This window comes from Podarcis pityusensis (assembly GCF_964106645.2).
Source record: "Podarcis pityusensis genome assembly, chromosome: 1".
In the NCBI taxonomy this organism is placed as follows: Eukaryota; Metazoa; Chordata; class Lepidosauria; order Squamata; family Lacertidae; genus Podarcis; species Podarcis pityusensis.
In genome coordinates this window covers 75,766,534-75,783,090 of record NC_138028.1, presented here as the reverse complement: position 1 = coordinate 75,783,090, position 16,557 = coordinate 75,766,534, and the positions used below count along the sequence as shown (strand labels likewise).

Below are 16,557 nucleotides of genomic sequence, written 5' to 3'. Positions count from 1 at the left end.
CAATTTCATGAAGACAAATGCAAAGTTCTATTAAATTGGGCCTATCAAACATCTAATCAACACACCAGTAATTGCTTTCAATGAAAAAAGTAGTTTTAAAATGGTGACAACACTCGTTAGCCAGGACAATGATTTACCAAAGGAAAACAAAACACAGCTATGGCTCATTTACCTTTCCAGCTTGTTCAGGCAGGTTTTTAAAAAAGACATATGGGGTGTGGTATGGTAGAAAAGACCTACACAGCCCTGTTAAAGTGACTAATTCATAGGCAATCCTTTTTACAGAAATGTCTTTCTATTTGGCAGTTATTCTAAACGGGAGTTTTGGAACAAGTAAACACAACAGAAAATAAAAGGGCAGCAGCTAGTCAGCCAAAAAAAAAGTCAGCTGCACTCAGACAGAAAAGTGAGAGGACATTGGGGGCTACTAAGTGGAGGAAGAGGTATTCCCTCCATGCTGTAAGTTACTCATTCCAAGCCTGAGTACTGTAAAGGGTACAGTGGTTACAGGGCTGGTTGCAAAAGAATCTGATCAGCAAGTGCCTAACCTGAGCAGCACCGTGAGGTATGCGGTTATGTACCTTCTCCCTGCTGTGCCTGATAAAGTAATAGAATTGTAGAGTTCGAGGGTACCACAAAGGTCATCTAGTCCAACCCCATGAAATGCAGAATCTTTTGCCCAACATGTGGCTCCAACCCTGTGAATGATGCTGTGAATAAGAGTCTCATGCTCTACCCACCAAGGTTTTTTTTAATCCTTTGCTAAAGTTAAGGGAAGAAATATCACCCTTAAACTTTTTATATCTTCATCAAATGGGCAGGCAGAAATTGGTCCTCTGGAGTCAGCTTCGCCCTCCAAGCATGCAAAGGCCTCCACTTTTTCGGTGGGTGACTTTGTTTCATTACCCTCCTGTCCATCAAGTTTGCTACAAGAGAAAATCAACACTGGCAGCATCTTTCCACTGAACCATGATTTGAATTGGTTTTGTGAAGTATCACTTGGAGGCTAAGCAATGCCACTGTGTGCCAATTCAGATGTCACAGTAAACTAATGTTAAAAACCAGGGAGGAAAGGAAGAAATGCACAGACCAATATGGGCACTCCTGTCTGCCAAAGCCCTGCTTTGCTGTTGCCAAATTAAGCCAATGATAGAAAGAAAAACGTACGTGTACACTTAAAAGTTACAGTAATGTTAAATGAGATCTATCCCTACAAATGAGGAAATGCTTGCCTTCAGAAAAGGGACTGGTAATTTGACTAAAAACTATTATATGAATCTTAAATGGACATCAACAGCAAAAGGCCAAAATCATGCCTTCATCTAACTTAATTACATCAGACCATGACAACAGTGCACACTGAGTAATTACAACTAGCATCAGGAGTCATTGAAGTTTTTTCCCTGTAGCACTTCCACAGCATTGGGGGGGGGGGAGAGAGAGCTCAGAGCAATAAGAGCTCTTTGAAGTAGCATTTGCCACTTGCATTTCTCTAAAACCTAGTAATTCTGAAGTTTACTACACCCCATCATAGCACTTTAGCACTTTGTGCTTTACAAGCCTTTGTTCATCTTCACAATGTGTCCTTCAAATAGGTTATTATTCCTATTTTAGATAGAAAATTGAGGGTGAGCGAACAACGTGTCCAAGGCCATCAAAATAAAATTAAAAAATTCCTCCCAGTAGCACCTTAGAGACCAACTGAGTTTGTTATTGGTATGAGCTTTCATTTGCATGCACACTTCTTCAGATACATTGTGTGCATGCACACAAAAACTCATACCAATAACAAACTTAGTTGGTCTCTAAGGTGCTACTGGGAGAAATTTTTTTTACTTTTTTGTTTTGTTTCGACTACGACAGACCAACACTGCTACCTATACCTCTAACAAAGGCCATCAAGTTAGTGTCTCAGCTATGTGAACCCAGGAATTTCAAGTTCACCACACCACACACAAAAATAGGATTTGTTTCAATCCAAGGATTGCCAGCGCAACAGATCCAGGCACACATACACCTCTAGAGGCATTCCCTTGTGCCTGCAAGGTTTCTCCCCTCACACCCGCACTGTCACTGAAGTTCAGTCTGAAAGCAGCATTAAACAGAATAGTTACCATCATCATCATTGAATAGCTATCAATAACTTCTGAGCACCATCTACCCTAAACTCTGAACCATCTACCTCAGCCAAATATATTATGACAATCATCCAGTAACAATAAATCCAAAATGCCAACACATCTTATTCTTCTGTTTACCAAACGCATATCACAGCTGTTGTTTACATTTAAAAACACAAAGACTTTCAGCCAACAGTGATTCAACTTCCCTGAGTGTCTTTAGATGTCCTGAGCAGGAACAATAGAGGCTTTGCCTCGCCAGTTAAAATAAAAAACATAGTCCCCAGGGCCTTTGCAGGTTGATACTCTAATGGAAGAAATTCCTCTATCCTCATCATATGATGAACCTCTGTCCTTAGCTATTTCTTTAATAAAGAGAAAGCCCAAAATGTACTCATCGCAAGGAATAAGTGCAATATCCTTTGGAAGTGGGTTTTAATGTAGCCAGATCTCTCCATCTGTCTTTACTGACATCTCAGAAAATTATGAATGATTGGTGGTGGCAAGCTTGTTTTTCCTATATGTTTAATAACTCTACCCTTAGGTGCTTTCCACTGGTTTATTTGGCACACTCTTCCAAATCCATCTGTCCCAAGACATACGGATGCCAACCATATGGGACAAAAAACTAGTTTTAGAGGTCTAAAATTTCCTGGATCATCCGTGGTCAACTTCCACAGAATCTACAATACATGCCAGTATGTTTTTAAATGAGCAACAGAGAAATTAGATGCATTGTCTTCCCTCTGTTTAAACACAAACAACAGGGTGGCCAGTGAGTGGCATTCCCTCTTTTCTTGCCCAGTGTGGACAGATTCCAGGCCATCTGCGTGAAACCGCAGGCAGGACATTCTATCCTCCTTACAGCATGGGCACAGTGGTACCAGCCACCCCACTGCAAAGGGTGGAGAGAGAAAGGAGGGAGCCGCTGTTGTTTTTCTTATTTGTGTTTTATCCTGGCAGCAGGCAGAGCCCTTGTGCTTGCCAAGCTCATTACCATTGTAAAATGTTCCCAATGATGATGGGATGGAAAGTGGGTTGGGGGGGGAGGGGCAGGGCAAGAAAAATCAAGTTTCCAAACAGGGCTGCAGGGATCAGCCTCAGTTTCAGGCAACATGAAACAAGCTAGCTGACTGTGTTTATGGAAGAGGATTACACCCTCTCAGCAGCTGATCTGGCAGCTATGGCCACTTCGCCTGGAGTTGATGTTTCTTTAGTGCAAGGCAGACACTCCAGTGTTCCTCTATGCACTTATTTCTGCTCAGAAATCATCTGTACTAGCTTCTCTGCAAGTGGCACTAGCATTAGATGTAACACAAAGTATCTGTGATAGCACAAGACATTTCACAAATGATTTTGAACTAATGAGAAATTGGGCCGTTATAAGTCCACCATTTGCTACTAGAATAACTGATCTTGGATCTTATCAGCACAGGAAATATAATTTAGGCATTTCACAAGGACATCACAGAATGCAAACAATGCTATAATTTGTGGGATACATTTTCTAAACTCCTTTCAGTTTCAACAGAATGCCAAGGATCAGGTTTGGCCATGCATTCCCCAAACACAGAAGAAATAAATAGGAGTAAATTCCTAAAACAATTTTGTATTCATTTTGAAGATCTTTTTCCCCAACAAGTTATGGTCAGAAGGTACTTGGTGTTGAACCTTAATGAAGGCAGGCATGTCTGGTTCTTGTCAACACGTAGACAGGAGATCACCTGGAAACTTTATGTACATCATAGTAAGTTCTACTGAAGGATAAGCCTGATAAATAATAAATGCACAGCTTCTCTATAATTTCACACCTAGAATTAGAAGGGATAAAAAAGCCTAACAAAAAGTACCAAGTGGTTTACATTTTCAAACTAGATTTTCTTAGGTCAGCCACAATACCCTCCCAATCTGTACTGTGGGGAAAATTATACCGACACTACACTACCTTTCAGAACCATTAAGATTTCTAAGAAGTGTTTTGAGAGATGAAGAAAATATCTACACAAAGCAGTATATTCTTATCCTTTCCATAAAGGTCTAGAATTCATATTGTACAGACTCCTCCTTTCCTATCACTAATGAGCTGCATGTTCTTTGATTAGCACTTTCAGGGTATAATACATATCAATTATATTGAGAGGGTGAATTCATTGGCTATTCCCTGCCTCAAAACACCTTGACCCATCTCAAGCATCCTTTGAAGGTTGGTACAAGCCATTTCAGCAACAGCTTAGCCACGCCCTTGGTCAATTCACAATTGAAAAATGATTACTTAAGGCAAAATGGAGAATGTAATAAACTTATTCTGAGGCCTACAGCTTAGAGTGGTGCTGCTACAAAGATCCATAAGCGAAAGGCTTATTAAAATGTATTGATGCTCTATTTCTTTTACTCACAGGTTTTGTTCTTTAGCAGGGTGTTTTTCAAAGCCAAACCTGCAATTACATCTTAATCTCCTGCAAAAGCTACTAGCCCCATCCCTTGCCACTCCACCCATGCAACAATCTACAAAATAAAAACAGCTGCTTCTGATAAACCTATCCCACTGCCTTTCACATTACACCAGAGAGCTGTGAAACTGACACAGTACACTTAAGAGCTGTAACAAGTGTACTGATGCACTGCCTGTTAGCCTGCGGACAGAGGAAAAGAGAAGCGAAAAGATGTTAGAAGTGGCAGGCAAGTAGAAGTGCTCAAAGAGGAGGCTAGAATACTCACGCTCAGCAAACCAAGCCATTCCCTCAGTTCCTTTCCTCAAACCAGTGGCATGAGTAGCTGGGCAGGCCCTGGAGGCAGCCACCGCCTCCAATCATCCTTCTTCCTAACCTCACAGATCTCCTATGAATCTTTAGTATCTCAGCCGACATTCTTGTGTACAGCAACAGGATGTATACAAGATAAGCAGTGGTGCTGGGAGCTAAAAGGGGTTTGGTTGAACATACACAAAAATGTGTGCTAATCCTAACAACCAATTTAGCTCATACAAGACCACAAGAAGGTTATGTAGATGCTAAATTACACATCATAACTTACCTCTCTAAGATCACTTGACCATTATACTCGTACCACCTGGTGCACAAGAGCAGAGCTCCGACAAACTAACATTATTTCATAATCAGGTCATTTAACAGGATTTCACTGAACATATCCAAATGATAGCCATGGATTGATATTTTATCAGGCCTACTCCTTAGTCAGACTTCAATATATTTTCTTAGCTCTAATCTGGCATCTACTGGAATATTTACCAAGGACCAAAAGCATAGGGTGGTATCCAACTAAGTCATACTTGAAATAGACCCTCTTAAGCCAAAAGGACTTAAAGTTAGTCATACATATTAAATTCAGTGGGTCTACTCAGAGTATACTTAGTCAGATAGCTGATGCAGAACCCAGAACTGATGCACTTACTTTTTAAAAATAGTATCATTTATTTTTAGCTCAAAAGATATTTTAATACCATGCAAGTGTTTGCTTCTGTCCAAAAATCCTAATCATTTTAGTGAGCTAAAAAAAGCCTCCGTCCATCAGCACTGCACTTTTATAGATAGTTCCAAGGCTTCAGAGATGGACAAGCCTCTCACCCTTACAACCCAATGCACCAACATACAGTAATATTTTGTAGGACAAACACCTACCATAAATAGAAGTTCTCTGCTTTCTCCGCAGTCATAGTTCTCATTTCATTTAAGGGGATATAAAACCTTTTAAAGTTACCTTTTCAAGGTTAGGGAGTTCAGATTAGTTGCTTTTTCATAATTATTACCTACTAAAGATCCATATATTTGGTGGGGGAAGAGACCTACCATGTTTTCCCACTGCATCAAAAGGAATATGGCAGAGAGATTGCAAAAGAAATATTATTAAAGCTTACTCAAGGGCAGAGCACTGGTCAAATACTATGTACTGGGGCATTTGTTTAAAAACAGCTAAATATCATCAGCCACAAATGCCCCTGTAAGCAGTAATTTCCTTTCTTTCTTTTTTACACCTATCAAAGTTACATCTGATTGCAAAAAAATGAGTGATTATTTTACAATATTTTGTTGATGGGTTAAATGCCTAACCCTGAATCAGGATTTGGTTGAGTTTATGGAAAGGTCTGCCTTTTTCTGATGATATAAGGTAGGCTGAGAATCAGAAGAGCACAATTTAGTCCCTCCACTATGCAGAGGTACAACTGCTTTCTTGATGCCCAATGGATGCTTAAGTTGAGATAGCTGCACTGCAGGAGGTTGGACTAGATGACCCTCAGGGTTCCTTCCAACTCTACAATTCTATGATTCTATGAATTCTATTTACAGGTTCTTCTTCACCCATAAACTGGAGTACTCTTTCAGTTCTTGGTCTATACATAGGAAACTGCAACCTTAGACCAGAAATTATTGTCACACAGGAGATTGGGAACACAGGGTTTTATTGTAACAAAGCTAAATTCTAAAGCAGGAGTACTCAACATGGTATCTTCCAGATGTGTCAAAAGGAACTGAAGAAGTTAGTTCACCCTGTAGAATCTGTCCCACTTACAAACATACCATTTTAGAAGAACGTGCATTATTCAAATTGCTACAATGATTTCACATTGCTTGTGTTCAGAAGCCTGCATAACTGCAACTTGTACACTGCAAAAATTGGGCAACTGGTAGTCAGATAATCTGGATAAATGAGTCTTTATAACCCATACCAATTTATACCTCACATCAGAACAGCGAGCACAACCAGCTGCATTTGTCTTGAAGAGAATTCACTGAGCATTCTAGATTGCTACCTAGTTCTGTGGCTTTAAACAGATTTATGAAGAGATACACATATTTAGAAAAATATCAGTAAAAATAAGGATCTTAACATTTCTAGCTTATACAATTGCTGATTATATTTAAGGTAGCCCTGAACTGACAAACTTGACATAGCCCCTAAAGCTGCAGCGGAAAATTAAATGAGTTCTAATGCAAATTCTTTCTATTTAGAATGCAGCCAGACAGTTACACATTTATTCTAAAAGTGCAGATAGGGTCAACTTTCAATAAAATGAACTTCGGTGCTACTTCTTACTTTCCAGTATTATACATCTGCACATCTCTTTAACCAGATGACTAAAGAGAACACTACACAGAAACAAGTTTAGTTTCCTCTCCAAGACCACTTCCTTCACTGTGCAATTGCCGTTTCTCTGTGGTTGAATTTTTTCATAGTGAGAATCTTAAACTGGTTAGACAGTCAAATAAAGAATAACTACTAAAACATGGGATTTCAACACCACAACTAGATGAAGCAAGTGTTATGCAGGAGACGTGTTTTAACAAACTGAACAGTGGTGGGTGAGGAGAACTTTTGTAATCTTTTCCAATGAGAACTGCATTGTATATCCATCCCTCGAAGCCACATTCTTAATAGAAACATCAGAAAAGTGCAGTGCCTGAAAACAGGATGTGAATATGAGGTGCTTTGCACGCACATGTCTTCCTTGCAGAAACTACAGAAACTGGAAAAGAACAAAGTACCGGCAACAAGTCTTCAAGTTATAAAATATGCAAATACACTACAAAAAGGGAAAGGAGATAGTGTAGCTGTTCTCCAAATGAAAGAGAGTAATAATACAGGAAATAGGATAAAGATAGAAGTTATTTCCTACAGATTTTGTTTGAAAAGAAATAATTTGATATGCACACAAAGATATGCACACAAAAATTAACAACCCCACACTTAACTCTATCCACAAAGCTACAGCACTTGCATTATAAAACAAAATCAACCCCCTCACAGACTGATAGCTACAGCCATGCATTCCTGAGGAACAATGACCCAGTTTACCATAGATGCAACGACAAACCATAGCTTGTTATTAAGTCCATGAGTAGCAACAAGTCATAGTGAGCCTCAGGAAAATGTTCTCCTTTCATGTTCCTCTCCTCATCCATGCACAAGGCAAGGAAATTAGACAAAACACATATTTTCTTCTACAGCAGTTCCTGGTTTGTATTAGGTATAAAGGACTATTTTTTGTTCACATTGCATTTTATGTAAGCCCTACAATATTCTGTTGCTCTGGATGCTCAGAGAGAAGTATAACCATTAGCATTAACAAACTACTGCCCAGCAAGTGGTGGTGCCACAAAGCCCCATCTAACAGCATTAAATGCCTGCTCTGTGACAAACACACATATGAGAAATTAACACTTTTAGTTCAAATAATACAAGTATGTACTCCAGAGCTGGAGCACACTCATCATCAAAAAGTGCCTTGGAAGAAGCATAAATTATTCAAACTGATCTAAAAAACATAGGAGGATTAAAATGTAACATGTGTATGTGTGCGTTAATCTGATTAACAGAAATAGCCAGACCATTCTTTTACTAGCCAAGGGCCTATTAACTTACTATGTGCTCTTGCCACTGAAGACACACTTCCGTATTTCTAGGCTGTAACTTCTGGGTTTGCTGTATAAAGACAGCAGGTACAGCAACAAAACTAAGACAACTTACAAAGTATTACAAAAGGAAGGTGGCTCAGTTCAGCAGACAAATCTCACACTAACTGAAACCCGTAAAATTGTTACTGAGTAAAACAAGAAACTGAAGGGAACTCTCCCTCCGACAAGTAGAAAGATAACAAAGGAGGAATTACATAGCATATATTGGGGGGCGGGGAGTCTCTCAAAATAAGAAGATGAAGTTTGTGAACTGAGTAATATTATCAGCACTACCATGAACGTGTGGTCTAACAAGTCCATGCACCAAGTTAATCAATAAAACCAATGTTATGTGTTCCTGCGAGAGAGAAAACCCAGGCCAGCTTTCAGTTCTTTCAATTGCTCTTATGCCAGGGCACATTGCCCACATTCTCCAGAGGCCATGAGACAGTCCAGCAAACATACCACACAACCACAACAAGAATTTTTATCACAACTATGACCTGAATTCTCTTGGCATCCAAGAGTTAAAGGTTTAATTTTTTAAGAAAAATGAAATCAACGTCTGTTTAGTTATTGTCTTTGTCCAGCTTACAGTCCAAGGCATCTGAAAACTTTCTGGTCAGCAGCCAAAGCTAAAGCAATGCCCTCCCGTGAACCCTGTTTTGTATATGAAGGAAAAATACAGAACTCCTTGAATATCTCATCCAAACCAAGCAAATCAGTACCTATGTCATACATATACTGTCAAGCCACTGCATTTGTTTTTATTCTTTCCTGGAGATTCTCCTGTGTGCTGTCCTATTAAAAGAAAAAGAAACAACAACCCTGTACCTACAAATACACACACAGAATGCCAAAGCTTGAAAGTATTAAAAGAGAAATGATGCAACTAGCACACTATCATTATAAGGATAATACTTTCAGGAACGAGGCCTTAATTTTTCTTTATTAACACCATGCTACAGGTTGCTAATCTTCAAACTGATTTTTTGTTTATATTATATTATATCTTTCACCTGTTCTCCATTAGGACAGTGGTGGGGAACAACAGCTCTCCAGGTGTTGTTGGACTCCAACTCACATCAACCCCAGTTAGCATGGCCAATGGTCAAGGATTATGGGAGCTGTAATCCAGCAACATCTGGAGAACCACAAATTCCCATCACTGCTCTGACTGATGCAAACATATTTAGAGCACCCCTGCTATGAATAAGCTTCACAGTGTCCTAAGGAATATAAGATGCCAAAACTCTCTCTTACTGAGTTAATTTTTTGTAATGGGAGATCATCCACTTATTTCTTCTGTTACAACAATGAAACGCAATAACCACTAGGGAGTATTAGAAACTCTGAGATATATCTATCTATATATGCATATGCCAGATGGCTCCTTAAACCAGGGTTACAGTCACCAAAACGGAATGTCTAGGTGCCATTTTTTGGGCCAGACAGCTTGAAAGTTGTATTTCTCAATACAACTTTTTGGTTCCTGGAATTCATTCTGATTGTGCAGATAAAATATAATGTATAAAATTCTACAGGATGTGTTGCTAGTGTGTGAAAACAGTCAAGATCCAAGGATCCCCAGACATGTACTTCCAGAGGGTGGAGACACCAAGCACCATCCTGGTGCCTGGATATTTTCACTTGGTCACAAGTGTCCAATAGCCAGGTGCAAAATCCACCTGACAAATTTTGAATGCTGCTGCTAGGTGAATCGCAAAATTGTCAAACTTCCCAATTATTTTTTTCTATACCCTTAAGTATCTTTGAAGAAGTCACAAAAAATTATTGAAAGCACTATATCATTTATGGCATATGATGGTCAATACATTTCAATATATGCACCTTTTCATGGGTGGAAAACATAGGTCTGATATCTTCAGTGGTTTTCTGTAGAGGGAAAGAAGTTCACAAAGGTAAAAAAAAAAAAGCAGTGGGAATACAAAAGAGTAACACCTGCCTAAATGAGAATTGATAGCAAGCGTATATACTGCAGCTGTGTAAATCAAAGTGACACCAACAAGGCTTTACAAAAAGAAGGGGAAAGTTTTTTTTTAACTCAATATCCATCCATAGCAACTATCTAGTTGCACTGTAGCAATAAAACTGTCAGAACATTTGCAAAGCTAAGCAGGGTCCAGTACAGTTTCAAATTGGATGGGAGACAGTATGTTGAGATTCCTGCATTTCAGGAGATTGGACTAGATGACCCTTGGGGTCCCCTCCAACTCGACAATTTTATGTTTCTATGTGTAGTAACCAACTTGAATTCGAATCCACTTCAAACAGAAGTTTGAAGAAAGTCTACCTGCAAGAAATAGTGATGAGATTACATCATAAGATTGTATCTGATCTGCTAGCTGCTCTTGAGAAAATCCCCAAATTTTGTAAGTTGTCTCAACAAAGCGACAGAGAATTTTAATAAATGTTTAAGATCTAATTCATTTCCTGTATCAGACTGCTGTTATGTTCAGACAAGGTGGCTATTTTTTTTAACATTAATTTAACTGTTTTGGGTAGCTGCCAACCTTCTTAACTCTTTCATGGTTCTCACTTATACATGATACCAAAACTAGTTCTAGAAGTGTGCAACATAGTAGACCCTTATAGTACTATAAACAAAATATAAAACATTTATAATGGTAAACACACAAATAGTGCACACAAACTAATACACACACTGGTCTTGTCTGCACATTGTAATAAACCATAATCTGAACTAAACTAAGGTTTACCATGAACAAGCAATGTGCTAGTGTACTCTGCTCAATCTCACCTGCTTCCCTCGCTCCATTGCCAAGCTTGGAGAAGCCATGGAGAAACTGGCTTGGTGTTACATGGTTTGCTTCTACGAAACAAGTGTTGAGTAGTAAGCTACGAAAAACACTTTGGCTTCCACTCATGGCTGGAGAGAGAAAAAACCATGCACACTGAATCACATATAATGCTAAGCCATCCACTCCATGGGTTGTTCTTCCTTTTGCCAAGCTAGGTAACAAAGCAGGCACAAACATAGTAGTTTACTTCAAACTATAAATTACTGTGACTGACATGTAAACCAGACTGAGACAAAAGTAAAGTTGAAACTTTACTAGAAGTACTTTTCCAATGAAAAAACCCAAGAGTTCTCAAGCCTCCTTGCAGAAGGAGGCTTAGTCAACAAAGAAGACAGCTAGTTAACAAATAATTATATTGACCTAAGCAGCTGCAGCACTTTTAATAAACATTAGGGAGTTCTAGACTCCCTAATAATAGTCTGTAGTAGGAACAGAGGTTATGTGAAATCTGATTAAAGGAGTGAAACTCAGAACAGGTTTACACATTACCTCCCATGATGGTCATTAAAAATGTCTTTTACATGCATGCAATCAATGCAATGGGGGAGCAACGTTTAGAAGTTGTGACAAAAATGTCTAGATAAACATCTTAGACATCTTAGTTGTGACATAAATGTCTAGATAAACATCTTAGAAACATTAGTTACAGAGCTGCCTAGATGAGACCAAGTCCAAAGGTATGCCAGTATATCTAAGAAGCAGAGACAAGGAAGCCATAAAAGCCAAGGTTTCCTCTAAAGACCTGTCCAAATGAAGTGGAGCACAAACTGACAAAAAGGTGTCCTGACAATAGGCATGTTAAAAACATTAAGACCAACATTTATGTAAGTAACAACAGAAGCAGGAAACTAGCCTGGGAGGTGACTGTTAGATAGCCAAGGTGTGAAAGTACTAAAGAAGGGCAGGGCTATATCATTCTGCTTCTCTGCATCAATCTTCAGCGGAAGATATTAGATATCATGCTTAAATTACTTTTTTCAGGCAAGACATCTCAAGAATTAGAGGTGACAAGAGATGATATTCTAGGGCTTACTGACAAACTACAAATTAATCTACTGATCAGCATTAAATTTAGGCCAAACAAAATGAAGAGCTTTGTCACACAATGCATAATTAAGGAATTAAAGAATTTGCTGCCACAATATATGCTGAAGGGTACTGGTTAAGATGGCTCTAAAAGGAATTAGCCGCTGATAGAGGACTTATTCATGAAGTTGTCTACCAGTCATGACAGCTAAATTTTACCTCCGTTAGCCCGAATGGGCCATGATCCAATCTATTAATGCAGTTCTAAAATGTTTAGATTTGGTCTACCACACGAGGACCAAAACATGTTAAATGTTTCATTAATAAAAAAAATCCTTCCAGTAGCACCTTTAAGACCAACTAAGTTAGTTCTTGGTATGAGCTTTCGTGTGCAAGCACACTTCTTCAGATACACTGAAACAGAAGTTGCCAGATCCTTCTATATAGTGAGAAGGTGGGGAGGGGTATTACTCAGAAGGGTGGTGGGAATGGGAGATTGGCAGATAGCTGGGATGAGCCTGCTGACGACTCTTAACGACTGTAATGGGTCTTACAGGAAAAGGCAAGGGGTGAGAAGGTGAGAAATGGCTTAGTCATGTATAATGGGATAAGAATCCAATGTCTTTGTTCAAACCAGGTTTCTCCATGGTTTTAAGTTTGGTAATGAGTTGCAATTCAGCAGCTTCTCTTTCCAGTCTATTTCTGAAATTCCTTTGTAGTAAAACAGCTACTTTGAGATCTTGTATAGAATGTCCTGGGAGATTAAAGTGTTCTCCTACTGGTTTCTCTGTTTTGTGATTCTTGATGTCAGATTTATGTCCATTTATTCTTTGGCGTAAGGTTTGGCCTGTTTGTCCAATTGCTCATCATCTAACATTGTGTATGGCATCAAATGCCAACAGTGTCCTTCAGCTCTCTATATTGGACAAACAGGCCAAACCTTACGCCAAAGAATAAATGGACATAAATCTGACATCAAGAATCACAAAACAGAGAAACCAGTAGGAGAACACTTTAATCTCCCAGGACATTCTATACAAGATCTCAAAGTAGCTGTTTTACTACAAAGGAATTTCAGAAATAGACTGGAAAGAGAAGCTGCTGAATTGCAACTCATTACCAAACTTAAAACCATGGAGAAACCTGGTTTGAACAAAGACATTGGATTCTTATCCCATTATACATGACTAAGCCATTTCTCACCTTCTCACCCCTTGCCTTTTCCTGTAAGACCCATTACAGTCGTTAAGAGTCGTCAGCAGGCTCATCCCAGCTATCTGCCAATCTCCCATTCCCACCACCCTTCTGAGTAATACCCCTCCCCACCTTCTCACTATATAGAAGGATCTGGCAACTTCTGTTTCAGTGTATCTGAAGAAGTGTGCTTGCACACGAAAGCTCATACCAAGAACTAACTTAGTTGGTCTTAAAGGTGCTACTGGAAGGATTTTTTTTATTTTGACTAGGGCAGACCAACACGGCTACCTATCTGTAAATGTTTCATGTTAGCATCAGAACTCTAAGTTTACATGCACATTGGAAATTCCCATTCAAGATGTCCATAGATTCATTAATACAACCATATTTATATGTCACCATCACTTCTCAGGGTAACATGGATCCAGATCTGTCTTTCTGTTGGGGAAAAGGACTGAGAACCAGTGGAGGAAGTTCCTGCCTCAAACTCTCCGGAGCAGCTTTTCACAGGGTTCTGAGGGCTGCAAGAGGAAACAGGACTCAGAGAAAACTGGTGGCTCCCATGAGCAGTGCTTGGGGAAGTATGGCTCCAACTAACTTTAAACGAGGAGTTATTTCCACTGGAGTAAGCAATTTTTGATGCTACACCATTAGTAACTGTGGCACAATGTTTACTTTTTCAAATTACATGTTCTGTCCTGTGGGCAGGAAGAAGACATCAAGGAAGACAGGCAATGACAACATCAGGAACTGCTCCAACCCTACACCTCAACTTTACATTTTATGTCATTTATTTGTTTTGATATTTTAAAAATTCCAGTGTTGCATGCCTTGGTAGAAAAGTGGTATAGAAATAAAAAAGAAAGAAGGAAAGAAGAACAATTCTTGACACTCTACATAGAAGGTGCCAGAAATGTGCAAAATGTATGAAGAATATAAAATTTGATGTATGCAGCACACAAGCATAGACAAAGGATGACTTGGGTTTCTTAAAACAGTATATCTCAGTTCTTTAACTATTCAGTTCCAGTTTCAGATAGTGAATTCAACATGGTAATAATAATAATAATAATAATAATAAATTTTATTTATATCCCGCCCTCCCCAGCCGAAGCCGGACTCAGGGCGGCTAACAACAATCAAATAAACAATCAAATAATCCAACATTCTAAAAACATTTCATTATAAAAATTAATTAAAATCAAATTAATGGCAACCATTAAGCAAAATTCTGTGCAGGTTGCCAGAGGAGGGAGTCAGGCTGCGCCCTGACCAAAGGCCTGGTGGAACAACTCTGTCTTGCAGGCCCTGCAGAAAGATGTCAGGTCCCGCAGGGCCCTAGTCTCTTGTGACAGAGCGTTCCACCAGATTGGAGCCGCAGCCGAGAAAGCCCTGGCTCTAGTTGAGGCCAGCCTAACCTCCCTGTGGCCTGGGACCTTCAGGATGTTTTTATTTGCAGACCGTAGGTTCCTCTGTGGGGCATACCAAGAGAGGCGGTCCCGTAGGTACGAGGGTCCTAGGCCATATAGGGCTTTAAATGTTAAAACCAGCACCTTAAACCTGATCCTGTACTCCAGTGCAGCTGGTATAGTACCAGATGAATGTGATCTCGCAGCGAAGACCCCATAAGGAGTCTCGCCGCAGCATTCTGCACCCGCTGGAGTTTCTGGGTCAGTCTCAAGGGCAGCCCCACGTAGAGCGAGTTACAATAATCGAGTCTGGAGGTGACCGTCGCATGGATCACAGTGGCTAGGTCAGGGCGAGAGAGGTAAGGAGCCAACTGCTTAGCTTGGCGGAGATGGAAAAATGCCGCCTTTGTTATAGCTGTAATCTGCGCCTCCATAGAGAGGGAGGTATCGAAGATTACACCCAAACTCTTAACGGACGGTGCTGGCACTAACTGCACCCCCGCAAGAGATGGGAGTTGCCCCCTCAATCCCATATCGTCCCGTCCCAGCCAGAGGACCTCTGTCTTCGAAGGATTTAACTTCAGCCGGCTCCCACGTAACCATCCAGCCACAGCTTCCAAACATCTGGTCAGTGTGTCTGGGGCCGAGTCAGGATGGCCATCCATCAACAGATAGAGTTGGGTGTCATCGGCATACTGATGGCAACCCAGCCCTAAACTCCGGACAAGCTGGGCGAGGGGGCACATAAAGATGTTAAAAAGCATCGGGGAGAGTATTGCACCCTGAGGCACTCCACACACCAAGGAGTGCCGCAATGACAATTCCCCCCCAAGCGCCACGCTCTGTCCCCAACCAGAGAGAAACGAGCGCAGCCACTGAAGGACTGTGCCCTGGATCCCCACGTCGGCAAGGCGGTGGTCCAAGAGTTCGTGGTCGACCATTTCGAAGGCTGCTGACAGGTCTAGAAGAATCAGCAGCCCCGACCTGCCTCGATCCAGCTGCCTGCGGAGATCATCTGTTAGGGCGACCAGAGCAGTCTCGGTCCCATGACCAGCGCGGAAGCCGGACTGGAATGGATCCAGAGCCAATGTTTCATCCAGAAACCTACCAAGCTGTTCAGCAACCGCTCTCTCAATCACCTTACCCAGGAATGGAAGATTCGAAACCAGGTGGTAATTGGATAGATCTAAAGGATCTAATGATATTTTCTTTAAGAGCGGGTGCACCACTGCCTCCTTCAGTTCCCCTGGGAATGTCCCGGTGCCAAGGGACAAATTGATGATATCCCCCAGGGGGCCCCGCACCTCGTCTGGACACGCTCTAATCAGCCAGGACGGGCATGGGTCAAGAGGACAGGTGGTGGGCTTTCCAGCTCGGAGGAGTCTGTCCACATCGGCTGGGGATATCCGGTCAAAGTGGTCCAATACTGGACCCGAGGACAGTCGAGGGGCCTCCAGTTCCTTTATTGTATCCAAATTGGCAGGGAGGTCATGGCGGAGCAACAGGACCTTCTCCGCAAAAAAATACTGACCAGCTTGAAGTTTCTACTGAA

At 40.6% G+C, this 16,557-nt stretch overlaps 1 protein-coding gene and 1 long non-coding RNA gene across 3 annotated transcripts in view; both read right to left on the bottom strand.

Moving 5' to 3' along the window:
• Window positions 1-16,557, bottom strand: part of MOB2 (MOB kinase activator 2) — a 103,929-nt gene that overhangs the window by 82,241 nt on the left and 5,131 nt on the right. The gene's annotated exons all lie outside the window — the stretch shown is intronic.
• LOC308474162 lies at window positions 9,099-11,688 on the bottom strand. The gene is made up of 3 exons (XR_013984532.1): window positions 11,313-11,688; window positions 10,382-10,426; window positions 9,099-9,331 (listed from the first exon to the last, which is right to left on the bottom strand). It is a non-coding gene; the product is annotated as an uncharacterized lncRNA (long non-coding RNA).